At 43.5% G+C, this 13,284-nt stretch overlaps 1 protein-coding gene across 3 annotated transcripts in view; it reads left to right on the top strand.

Moving 5' to 3' along the window:
* Positions 1-13,284, top strand: part of kif1aa (kinesin family member 1Aa) — a 503,440-nt gene that overhangs the window by 167,119 nt on the left and 323,037 nt on the right. The gene's annotated exons all lie outside the window — the stretch shown is intronic.

Raw genomic sequence — 13,284 nt, 5'->3', positions numbered from 1 at the left:
AACATGGCCCTCACATATACTGTATTTTCTGTGCATCTTATATTTGTTCTCTGGGTTTGGGACAAACTAAAAAAGGTGCATTTATTTCCCTAATTTTCCTAAGAAAATAATGGGAACTTTCTCTTTGACCTGTTGCACTCCTTGAGAAACCTTTATGATGTTAAGTAACATATTTCAGGATATTGCTACAGACACAACAAAGATGGTGGTATGCTTAGTAGATTTTGAGTTTGGTCAACATTTGTAGAGAGGCATTCTCTAAATACTTTTTCTATGCCTATTACCTTTTGTCAACTTTCAAATTCAAATTTTTCTACATTACTGCACCAGTATCTTACCCACTCTCCAGTCCTTCATTACTAGGAAAGTTGCAAGCTTACATCACTTCTTGAGGCAGCCGGGTTGTTTCTTCAGGAACATGATGTCCAATCAAATGGACAAGGGAATCAAGGGCAACAAGGAAATTGGACAACACGTCTTCTATTCTGAATATTGACTAGTGTGGTCGCACATGCATTGCATTCGTATACTTGCTCAGTGTAGCCAACCATTCTGCATTTCTGACTTTAGACCTACTTTACCATATTGATTTATGACCATCTAATTCATTGCATTAACTTTATTATAGCAGCAGATGAACCCCACTTACCTGTACCACCAGTCCCTCCCCAACGACAAATCACATTCACTGATAAAAGGAAAAGAATTCTCAGCGGTTTCAGACCCTTCACAGTTTGTTAATTAATGAGTAGCCGGGGAAAAATGTTTGTTAGACCTGTTCAAAGTGAAACATTTGAAGTTAAGACATTTGATAGACAGTGTTGGCTTCTGTGTGCAAGAACGAGGAGCTTTACTTGTAGCTTGACTAGGTGTAGGAAAAGATGGCCAACTGCTTGCAGAGAAGGCAGAAGGAGAAGGAGTAGAATTCACAGCCAGGAGAGTTAACTCTCAAAGGTCATAAGTTGACCTGCTAGACCTTGTCATTTTCTTGCCATTTATGGGATTGATTTCCCAAAGGATTGCTGTTGGTAAAACTGTGTCTGGGCTGCTGTGCCTGTATCCCTCCATTTCTTTTCCTCTAGCATTTTCCAGGGAGAACATTGGGCTGTCCGGATGACAGGCAACATCAAGAGCAGTGACAGTGACAGAGGGAGTATGAACTGTCATCCTGAAAAAGAACTGCTGGCTCATGCTCCATTAGGGAATAATCAATGCCCCACAGCACACTACATTAATGCTAGGACTCTGTTATGCAGCAGACTACTGCAGTGCTATAATGCTTATTCGAACATGGGTATCTACATCTTCTTAGAAAGTCCCTCGAGGTAAAGGATGACTTGTTTCTAGTTGAGTTCTGTGAGTGGCTGATGAGGTCACTATGGGTCCATCGATTGTTACATGTGCGACAGGAGGTGGTTGATGACATAGCCTGCTAGATAGTATATGAGGTGATGAACCCATTCCATCATCTATATTGGGTTTCTGAGTCCTACCAGTGCACCAGCATAAGGCTCTTGTGCTGCTCCAAATGCTCCTTTTCCACTTAGTGGTCATTGGCCAGGAATATCCAGGAGCCAATGTGGATCTTGCACTGTTTCATGCAGATCTTGAAACATTTCCATTATCCACATAGATATTTCCCCCTGTGTTGGAACTTGCAATAGAGTATGTTTACAACTTCTGGTATTGGTCATGGTATGGCTTAGTCTGCTTAAAGTTCAAAGTAAATTTTCTTATCGAAGTAAATATATGTCACCACATACAACCCTGAGATTCATTTTTTGTGGGCATACTCAATAAATCAATAGAATAATAACCATACAGAATCAATGAAAGACCACCCAACTTGGACATTCAACCAGAGTGCAAAAGACAACAAACTCTGCAAATACAAAAAGAGGAAATAATCATAATAAATAAATAAGCAATGGATATCAAGAACGTAAGATGAAGAGTCCTTGAAAGTGAGTCCATAGATTGTGGGAACATTTCAATGATGGGACAAGTGAAGTTATCCCCTTTTGCTCAAGAGTCTGATGGTTGAGGGGGAAATAACTGTTTCTGAATCTGGTGATGCGAGTCCTGAGGCTTTTGCACCTTCTGCCTCATGCAACAGTGACAAGACAGCATGTCCTGGGTGGTGGTGGTCCCGAATGATAGATGCTGCTTTCCTGCGACAGTGTTTCTTGTTAATGTGCTCAATGTTTGGGAAGGCTTTATCATTGAGGCATTGGGCATTATCTACTACTTTTTGGAGGATTTTCTGTTCAAGGGCATTGGTGTTTCCATACCAGACTGTGTTGCAGCCAGTCAATACATTCTCCACCACACATCTATAGAAGACTGTTAAAGTTTTAGAAGTCATGCCTAATCTCCACAAACTCCTAAAGAAGTAGAGGCATTGCTGTGCTTTGTTCATAATTGCACTTGTGTGCTGGACCCAGGACAGGTACTTTGAAATAATAACATGTAGACATTTAAAGTTGCTAACCTTCCCTAACACTGATTCTCTGATGAGAACTGGCTCATGGACCTCTGGTTTCCTTCTGAAGTATATAATCAGCTCCTTGGTCAGACAGATTTTCAATCTCCCTCCTATATGCTGATTCATCACCACCTTTGATTAAGCCTACAACAATGATGTCAGTAGCAAGCTTGAATATGGCATTGGATTTGTGCTTAGCCGCACAGTCGTAAGTTTAAAGTAAGTAGAGCAGAGGGCTAAGCACACAGCCCTGTGGTGCACCTGTGCTGATGGAGATCATGGGGGAGATGTTGTTGCCAATCTGAACTGACTGGAGTCTGCAAGGGAGGACATCCAGGTTCTGATTCCACAAGGAGGTATTGAAGCCAAGTTCTTGGATCTTATTGATTAGCTTTGAGAAGTGGAGGCATTTGACTGTAATTATGCCCTCAACACTGGGAATGTTTTCAGGGAGAGGATCTGATGTTAGCTCATTTCCCTTATTCTAATGGATGCATCATATAAAGCAGTTAATGGGAAATAGGGTTTGTTGCTGTCTGATGAGTTTGCAGGGATGGCAGAATCAGTAGGTTTGGGGGAAGGTTACAATATCCAGAACAGCATTAGAATATTAGACCGCCCACTTTCATCCGCGCTCTGCCTTGGTTTCCTCCAAGTGTCCAAAAGCTGTTGAACAATTTCCATCTTCACTTGCAGATAGAGTCCTTCCATAATAAAAGATGAAGTCATGCCTTCAGTCAGTGCCAGTCAGCTTCAGCTGATGGACTAGTAAATAAACAATGTAATTTTCACTGCAGGCCTTTCCAATTACAGTGAGAGAACAGACACAAGTTAAAGCCGTCACTTGCTTGCACTAGGTCAGACTGCTGCGAATTTTGCAGCTCATGTCCACATTTTCCAGTTTATCAAACTGATTTATTTCCCAGAGTTTGGAAGAGTTGCCCACAATCCTTCAGGACACAGCCTCCAGTGTCTATTATCTGGGATCTAAATAAAATCAGTTGAAATGAAATGATGATAAAATGTCTATCTTGTGCCTACTTGTTACTAATATTACGCTCTTAAATTTGAACACATCTAAACCTATAATACTAAGGAATTCCTCACATGTCAGGGATGTTATCCTTTGGATATAATGATTTGCCTTGGAAGGTTGAAATCAAAAATATATTTCAAAACAAAGACTCTCTGAGTCGTGATCAACAATTACTCCCCAGGAGACATTAATAATCTCTCATTCTTTTCACAGAGCATGTAATTTGATGTTTTACTTTTTCAAAGTGTTTCGTGCATGAAGCTTTTCTTTATTTCCTTTACTCTATCCTTTGCTTTCATCGTTACTTCTCTTGTTCTTTCTTATTCCTTTCATTCTTCCTTCCATTCGCTTGGCACAGAGCTGGTCCTTACCCTAATATCGGGTCTCACTCTGTCACACTTGCATTTCTTTATCTGCTGACTTAAATGTTAAGGACTCTTGCCTGACCAATATTCCTTTGCTGATCACCTGGCATTGTTTACGGTGATAAAATGTGGTAAGGTGACGGTCATGGAGCAGCTGATTGTACCCTATGTGAGGGAGATCAGAGCTGAACAAGCTCTAACTCCTCACCCAGTTCATGCTCTGTGGATGTACTGATACAGTCTCTCGACCCAAAATATTAGCTGTCACTTTGACTCCACAGATGCTGCTGAGTTACTCCAAACAAGTTACAATTCTGCACCCCTCTGTCCTGATGATATCATAAGTAACTGGGCTAGGGAGAGGCCATTTGGCCCTTCACTGCACATTTCAGGAAAGACGTGATGTCTGATCCTAGCTCTTTTCTGCTGATTCACAACTGATTTGATTCTGCTGGGTGGTTCCTTCAGAGTCTGGAATCTGTCAGCCTTGAAAATAACCATCCACCCAGCCATCAGGACTGTAACTTAGTACACTGGATATGCAGGAGCACAGTGGATAAGTTAATCAATAAGTTCACTAATGAACAATAACTTATAATCGTAAGGTCAAGTGTCTATTAATCAAGGAGCTTTGCATTATGACAACAAAGGAATTTAAATTTAAGTAATGAAGTCAGATTGTTTTAAAAGTCTATCTGGATAATTCATATTGCTGGGTCATAGAATACAGGAACAGGCCCTTCTGCCTATTATCTCCATGCTGACTATCAAGTACCTATCCACACTAATCACATTTCTTCACACCTGGTCTGTAACCTTCTATACCTTGGCAGTTCGGGTGCTCATCTCTATCCTTTTTACATGTTATGAGAGTATCTCAGGCAGTGTGTGTCAGTTCTAGCCCTCCTTTGGCTGACCAAGTTCATCCTCAGATCCTTTCTAAATCTCTTACCCTGAAGCTGCACCTTTGTGTATGGAATACCTCTGCTATGGGAGAAGGTTGCCTATTGTCTACCCCTTAGACCTTTCAGGGAATGTAATCTGATCTGGTAAGGCCCGTGAATCAACCAATCAACACGCTGCCTTTTAACTGTCCATGAAATGTTGAAGAATCCACCGCTCTCACAGAACAATTAAGGATGGTGCAATTAAATTAAATAAAATCATTACTGGCAAAGTCCACAGCCTTTGAACTAATGTGTTTTTAAAAATGCTGAGTTTGAGAACCCCTTAAAGTGATGGAATTATCTCCTATTCTGGCTGATTCTTGAAACTTTGCCTCTTGGTTATAGACACCCAAGGCAGGACTGACAGCTTCTAGGCACCAGTCTGTCAAGCCTTCAGAGTTCTCTGAGTTTCTAAAATCGTATGTCATTTTTCTAAATGAATGACTTGTTGAAGCACCAGGACATGTAGTAAGACATCACACAACTTGTCCCAACCACAAGGGCAGCAAGGCTGCCATTCATAGGTTGAGACAGCTGACAATCAAGGGTTCTGCCTGCCCCTTTTCCACAGTTACATCTCTGCCCATGTGTCCCTGAAGAAACAACATATCGTATCCATGGGTACCGTGAGGGATTTCTGGACCGGTGGCCGGCACAGGGGCTTGACTGTGTTCTGGATTGAGATGACTATGTGATACTTTGAAACTTTAGATAGTGTGTATTATGGAGTACTCTACTCTGGTAATAATGTGAAACTGTAATCACTAAATAAACCTCCTTTGGGGAAAAAAATTAAAATAGTGCAGCAAGGCTTATACAAGAGGGAGACACTGAAGCCATTATTTGTTTGGAGAAGGCAGCTGACCAGTGGCCACGAGGAGGCAGGGGTAAAGGTATTACAGTTTGGTGCATCAGAGTTAGGAGCTCCAACCCACCATCCTCCATCAGGAGCTTGTACATTCTCCCTGTGGAATGCATGGGTTTCCTCCGAGTGCTCCCGTTTCCTCCCACAGTCCAAAGACATACTTTAATTGCTGATTGTCAATTGACCCGTGAATAGAGTAGAGTTAAATCAGTGGTTTCTGGAAGGGACGGAAGGGTCTATTCTGCACTTTATCGCTAAATAAAATAAAAACATATAATGCCTGATTGACGTGGAACGAAATGCCTAAAGGAGGATCGTGGCTGATCATAGTAAACAGATATACTGTAGCTAAGGGAAACAGTACAGTAAAGCCCCTGAAATATGGGGGTCGGGTGGAGGTGTATAGAGGGCATGCTGGGGATTCAGGCCCAGAACTGGAATGAGACTGACCATGGCAGACACGCTGGACTGTAGGAGAGAATCTGTCATTCTGTGGGATGTCACAATATCACATTGTGAAGTATGTTTCATTCCATCGTTTCAGAGTGACACTTGCCTTGGAGTAGATGCTGGTGTAGAGAAATTTTGTGAAAATGTTTCAAGAAATATTACATCCTTACAATATCTTTTGATAGTCCAGTTCATAGAAGTAACCAGCAAAGAAACTGGTAGAAAATCACTGTGTCACCAGTTAGTGAATTCTGAGTCACTGCAATGAAAAGATGAGTGTTCTCCTATCCGACGCAAGCCAGTGCAATCACTGACCCTGCACCGTAAATCAGTGCAATCACTGACCCTGCACCATAAATCGGTGCAAACACTGACACTGTGACACGAGCCAGTGCAAGCACTGACCCTACTGACCCAAGTCAATTCAAAAGTACAAACTCTGACAATGTGGACCAGTCAATGTAGACACAGGCATTGTGAAACAAGTCCAAGTGAACACAGACACTGTGGAACACATCACTGATGCTGCACAAGCAGATAGTATAGACAAACATGTAGAGAGACCAGTCAGTGCAAACACTGACACTGTGACTGCAATCTGTACAAACATTGACACTCTGACATCAATCAGTGCACTCAGTGATAGTGTGGAACCAGTCAGTGCAAAACACTTGTCACTGGGGCACCTGTCAGTGAAAACACTGTCACCGGGGGGTGGGGGGGAAGCACCAGCCAGTTCAGGCACTGTCACCAGGGCACCAGCCAGTGCAAACACTGTCACCGGGACACCAGCCAGTGCAAACACTGTCACTGGGGCACCAGTCATGACAGTGACATTGTGGAATCAATCAGAGAAAAGAATGAATGAGGAACCAGTTTGTACAAACATAGACACTGTGAAACCAATCATTGAAAATACTGATGCTCTGGAATCTGTCAGTGCAGATATTAAAGCTGTGAGCAAGGCTAACATCCACCTCTGATGTCAAAGGTATGTGAAGGGGTTGAGCAAAGGGAGGGAGTCCAAAATCAAGAGGCTTGAGAGGGAAGTGTTTGACTTGGAGTCTTGTCTGGGTTGAATCTTTGAGGACTCCCTCTTGTGGCATTTGTGTCAAGAGAAGAAGGAACTGTTGAGACGTTTATAGCTTGAGTAGCCTCAAGGCAGATATGTGAAGTCACAGTCTAAATGCTGTGTGATCTAGACCGCACCTCATCCTCCTTCTTCTACTCCTTGTAAAATGGCAGGATGTCCAAAGGCTGCTCATGGAGTTGCTGGCAACTGATGATTCCTCCATCACAGATTCAGAGAGAATTAGTGCCTCAGTTCGTTCTTTTTACCAGGCACTGTCTTCACCAGATCCTTCCAAGCAAAGATGAATGTAAAGTTTTGTGGGATGATCTACGGAAAGTCACCCTCTGGTTGCCAAGTGCCTGGCCGTTCCATTGACGGTGGAGGAACTGACTGTAGCCCTCCACCAAGTCCAGAGGGGCAAATCCCCGGGGCTGTATGCACTGACTAGGGAGTTCCTGAGAGCCTTCTGGGCCATCCTGAGAGGCAACAATGTCACGGTCTTGGGAGAAAGCCTGGTGACCGGAGACCTAGACAGTTGTAGTCCTGCTGCCTAAGAAGGAAAAATCTTCACTGCTTGAGAAACTGTCACCCGGTCTCTCACCTCAGAACAGTTTGCAAGGTCTTTGCCTGAGCAATAGCCGTTATTCAGGATTTTGTGCTGGCCCAAGTGATTCACTCCAATGAGCCCTGCACAGTCCCAGACCAGTCCATTCAGTGCAACATCCATTTGGTCCAGGACCTTGTCCACAAGTCCCAGAGGACTGGCATGTTGCTCACCTTCCTCTCCTTTGACCAGGTCAAGGACTTTGACAGGGTGGATCATGAGTATCTTTTCAGAACGAGTTTGGACTTGGGCCACACTGGGTAGGCCTGGTCTGATTCTGTATTCTGCTGTGGAATGCATTGTGAAGACATGCGGTCCTTGTTGGCTTCCTTCTGTTTGGGAGTACATCAGCGACATCCCACATCTGGCCAGATGTATTCCATCCTCTCAGAGCCATTCCTGTGTCTTTTGGCATATGCTGACAACATGCTCCTCATGGTCACAAACCGTCTTGACCCGCGGAGGATGTGCAAATGCCAGCAAGTTTTCTCCACTGCCCCCTCCAGCCAGGATTAACTGGGAGAAATGTTTCAAAGTCTTCCTAGGTTCGTGGCAGCTAACCTCCGATGGGAAGGAGTACCATGCACCTGCTCTACTTGGGGGTCTACCTAAGTCCCACTGAGGAAGCCTAGCTGGTGAAGTGGCTGGACTTAGAGGTAAAGATCTTTGCCAGTAGTTTGCTGCACATAGGTCATCTGGTGACCTCCCTGTTGTAGTAATGGTTGAATACTTTCATGCTGCCCTCTATCTTTATCACCAGGACCCAGAGGAAGTTGGTAAATTTCTTCTGATAATTTCTGATCAATAAGGATCACTGAGTCTCTGCTTGGTTCTGGGTCTCCCAATCGGGAAGGGTGCACAATCATTGGTGCATTTTTATGCAGTTGGTGACCCTGTCTTTAGACTCCTTTGAGTCATCTACACTTTGAGTATCCTTTGAAGTAGCAAGCGCGGGTGATGTACTGACAGTATTTCACCAGGGACATAGCCTCCCGGGGGACATGCAGCTTCCAGCAGCCAGCAACAACAGTGCTGCTCTGAGGTTGTTACCTACAGTAGCTTTTGCTGAGGTACAGTTGCCTCCAGTCAGAGCATTCTTTCGTTCTGAAAGAGAAACATTTTGACAGTGATCACGGTTGGCTCCCACCCTTTTGAGAGGGTCGTGGTTGTGGACAAATTCTTCCTCAGCTTTTCCTGGGTTGGCCAGCGTTCCCATCAGATCCAGGCCCCAAAACTTTACTCAGGAGCTGGTCCCACATAAGGAGAACTATTTTTCAGAGATAACCTTTATACCATTCCATGCTGTGCAGAAGAATTTTCTGTGCAAACATTCCCCTGCACAGATCCTTGCCATCATCTGCCAAATAGACACAGTATGAAATTCGATTCTGCCATATGACAGTGAGCGGGATCCCCAGTGGGGATCAGTCTATTAAAGAGCCCACCCCCTTTATATCGGGGACCTGCAGTGGAAAGAGTTACAGATTTTTCAGCTAGCTCACAGATATACCTAATACCCATCATTTCTGCAGCCTGAGAGGATCCATGTTCCATTATATGGAATGTGAGAAACTGCAGTCTTTATTTGAAAGTTTGAAGGAGATGCTCCTTAAGTTTTGGATGCACTTTAGTCCGATGTTCTTGATCTTGGTCATCCTGTGTGGGGTTGTGGATGGTTTTCGGTTGAGGGATCCCCTTGCTGGTCTGTTCCTGAGCCTGGCCAAGGTGGCCATTCATATTCTAGACAGCTGGCACTTGAACATTCTGCCTAATCCCTCCTCTCCAAGCTTACATCTACTGTATTTATTGATGTCTCTCATGAAGCTGCACACAGTGACAGCAGAAATCTTAGGAGGCCTTCTGGGACCATTGGATGCCCAGAGACATGACTGCATCCTGGTTAAGGATGGCCATGTATTGTTTTGAAATTTAGCTAAATATATATGTCTTTGTAATGTTCTGAATATAAAATCTTGTAATAAACTTACTTTTTTTTAAAAGACACTGACATTGTGAAGCCAGTCAGGTGTAATCACTGACACTGTGGCACCAGCTAGTGCAAGTGTGACACTGTAGCACCAGTCAGTGTAACCAGTAACAAACTGGAACTAGTCAGTGCAAATACTAGCACTATGTCACTAGTCAGAGTGTTCACTTTGACACTCTGACTCCAGTTAGTGCACATACAGGTACTGTGGAACCGGTCATTACAAATAATAATTTCACTCCATTCCTGCAAACATTGATACTGTGGCACCTGTCAATGTAAATATTGACAGTGGAACAAATCAGTGTAAACAAAAGCACTTGGTACCAGTCAGAGACTGTAGCACTGCTCAGTGCAAGAACTACATTATGGAGCCATTCAGCGCAAACACTGAAGATGTGGCATTTTAGTGCAAACAGTGAATCTGTGGCACTGGTCTGTGCAAACACTGGCACTGTGACAGCAGTGAATGGAAACATTGACACTGCAGGAGCCAGTTAGTGTAAACAGTGACAAAGAATTCCACTGGGGCACCAGTCATGCAAACACTGACACTATAGCATCAGTCAAATCAATATCTGAGAGAGGCACAGGACATTGCAGTCACTGAGTGAATATGATACTGCTTGGTACCATCATGATGGGGCACTGGGGCACTGCAGAAGTTTGAATTGGTATGTCATTGGATCAGTGTGACAAAGTGTGGTGTATTAACTAGATGAGTGTGACGCAGGGTAGTGCAGTCGTTAGATCTTGGTGACACAACACAACATAATCATTAGATCAGTGTGGAAAAAGGGCAGTATAATCATTGGCTCACCTTGAAGGCATTCAATGTAACCACTCAGCCAGTGTAACCCCAGTCAGTGCACTCACTGGGTGAGTACGACACTATCTAATACAAGAACTGAGGCACTATGAACTTAAATATATAAATAAATGAAACTTTTGCAGAAGTGACCATTTAGCAACTTCTGCAGACCTTCATTCAGTCAGAGCATTGCTGAAGTTGAACTCACTGGTATTTTCCTCCACTCAGCCCATTTACCTTGATTCTCTCAGTATCATTCAGGCTATGTCCTGACTCTGTTCCTCGGCTGCATTTCCACAGACTTCAGATTGAGAATTGCAAAGGTTCATTCAGTGAAGCGATATCCTCATAGTATTCCTGAATGGCCAACTCTTTGTTTTGAGACACATGCCTTGCTAAGCCCCTGATTACTGTATACATCAATGAAATAAACTTCCTCTTTTGAAAACACAAACACGAGGAATTCTGCGGATGCTGGAATTTCAAGCAACACACATCAAAGTTGCTGGTGAACGCAGCAGGCCAGACAGCATCTCTAGGAAGAGGTACAGTCGACGTTTCGGGCCGAGACCCTTCGTCAGGACTAACTGAAGGAAGAGCTAGTAAGAGATTTGAAAGTTGGAGGGGGAGGGGGAGATGCAAAATGATAGGAGAAGACAGGAGGAGGAGGGATAGAGCCAAGAGCTGGACAGGTGATTGGCAAAGGGGATATGAGAGGATCATGGGACAGGAGGCCCAGGGAGAAAGGAAAGGGGGAGGGGGGGTAAACCCAGAGGATGGGCAAGGGGTATAGTGAGAGGGACAGAGGGAGAAAAAGGAGAGAGAGAGAAAAAGAATGTGTGTATATAAATAAATAATGGATGGGGTAGGATATTTCCATGGTTTCTGGAAAGATTGCTAGAATCCAGAAGAAATGCTGGATAAATACCATCCACAAACCTTTCTCGAATCTGTGGAATTTTGGAGGATGATTAAGTTATATCATCCATTGTCTATGTAGTCACCTCCTTAAAAATGTCAGAATGCAGGCAATTGTATTCTGGTGATTTTTCAGCTTTCTGTCCCATCAATTCCTCTGCAGTGTTACTGATGTTGATTTCTTTAGTTCTTCATTCATTTTAAGTCTCTTTCTTTCCATTCTTTCTGGGAGGTTTTCTGTTTCCTTGGCTGTAAAGTCAAAACTAAAATATTTAATTTCTTTGTGGTTTCTTTATTTCTCAATCCTTTTTTCCTGCTTTAGTCAAAAACTCCTTTATTTAATCTTTTGCTCTCTATATATCTGTAGAAGATCTAGTAACCTGTTTTATGTTTCTTCTGAAGCTACATTTGTATTCAGCTTTGTCTTTCCATTTCAGCCCTCTGCTGAAATCTAAAACATAGTTTTCCTTTGGTCTATTCCCATCAATGTATTTCCACTCTGTGTGAAACTGTCACTGCAATCATCAGGACAGTGTGGTAAATGTCAGTCCAATTAGTTTGCTTTCATCAGGGCAATCATTTGATCAGTATCAAACCTGCAGTTCTAATCAAAGCAGTTTTTGGGTTGGTGTCCTACCAATCGCTGGCTTCACTGCACAGTGTGACACCAGTTAGTGCAGCCCCCAAATCCCTGTGGCACCAAATGTTTCAATCATTAAATGACTGAACTATCTATTCAATATATCAACTTCGCATAAGACCAATTAGTGAATGGCTGTGATACTCATTGTCAGTGTAATCATTATGTGTGTGAGATGAGCCAATGTGGTTACTGAGTGAACACTGTTTCAGTCAGTGTAGGCCCATAGAAAGTGTAACTCCACCCACTTCAATTTGGGATTTCATGTACCACATTGATAGATCAACTGAGTGGATTCTCTACCGTGCTTTACTTTGTCGTTGATGTTGTAGCACCACTTTCAGTTCCCCTCTGTTTGCGTCTCTGCTTCTTCAGTGGGAAGCAAAGGGCTTAATCAGAGGTGTATTTTGCCACATGCCAGGTCATGCATTCAATCGTTCCATTTCGTATCAGAGAAATGTATACAATATACATCCTGAAATTCTTTTCTTCGCAGACATCCATGAAGACAGAAGAGTGCCCCAAAGAATGAATGACAGTTAAAATGTCAGAACCCCAAAGCCCCCCCACTCCCCTCTCCCACACACAAGCAGCAAAGCAATGATGCAACCTCACCCCCACCCACTTCGGTAAAAAAGTTTCAGCATCCACCACCCACCGAGGCCCCCAATAAGACCCTGATCTGCAGTACAACAAAAACTAATCATTCACGCCACAATTCAACATGCCACAGGCTCTCTCTCCCTAATGAAGGGGAAAAAAAGGTGTTCCCGTTTCATAGTGAGAGAGGAGACATAACAAATTAACTCACTGGTTTACGATGTTAAAAGTCAGTCGCTCTGCTTTTTTTCTGAGCTCTGTGACTCGGAAACCAGCACCAACCTCTCACCCACTAACGAGGGAGAGAGCGAGAGAGAGCGCATGCGACTGGTCAAGTACACACCTCCAACAGCTGATCCGTAGTTCCTGACGTTCCATTCCATACTGCGATGCTTCAGTTGGCCGCATCAGCTTAGAATCAGCTCATCCCCAGGGCCGCAAAACCTTGGAACCCCAAAGGTGCACTCTTCTTCCAGGCTGTGTCCTGGGATATCAAAAAGCGAC

Source organism: Mobula birostris, chromosome 4 (assembly GCF_030028105.1).
Source record: "Mobula birostris isolate sMobBir1 chromosome 4, sMobBir1.hap1, whole genome shotgun sequence".
Classification (NCBI taxonomy): Eukaryota; Metazoa; Chordata; class Chondrichthyes; order Myliobatiformes; family Myliobatidae; genus Mobula; species Mobula birostris.
This window is presented reverse-complemented; position numbering and strand designations above follow the sequence as displayed.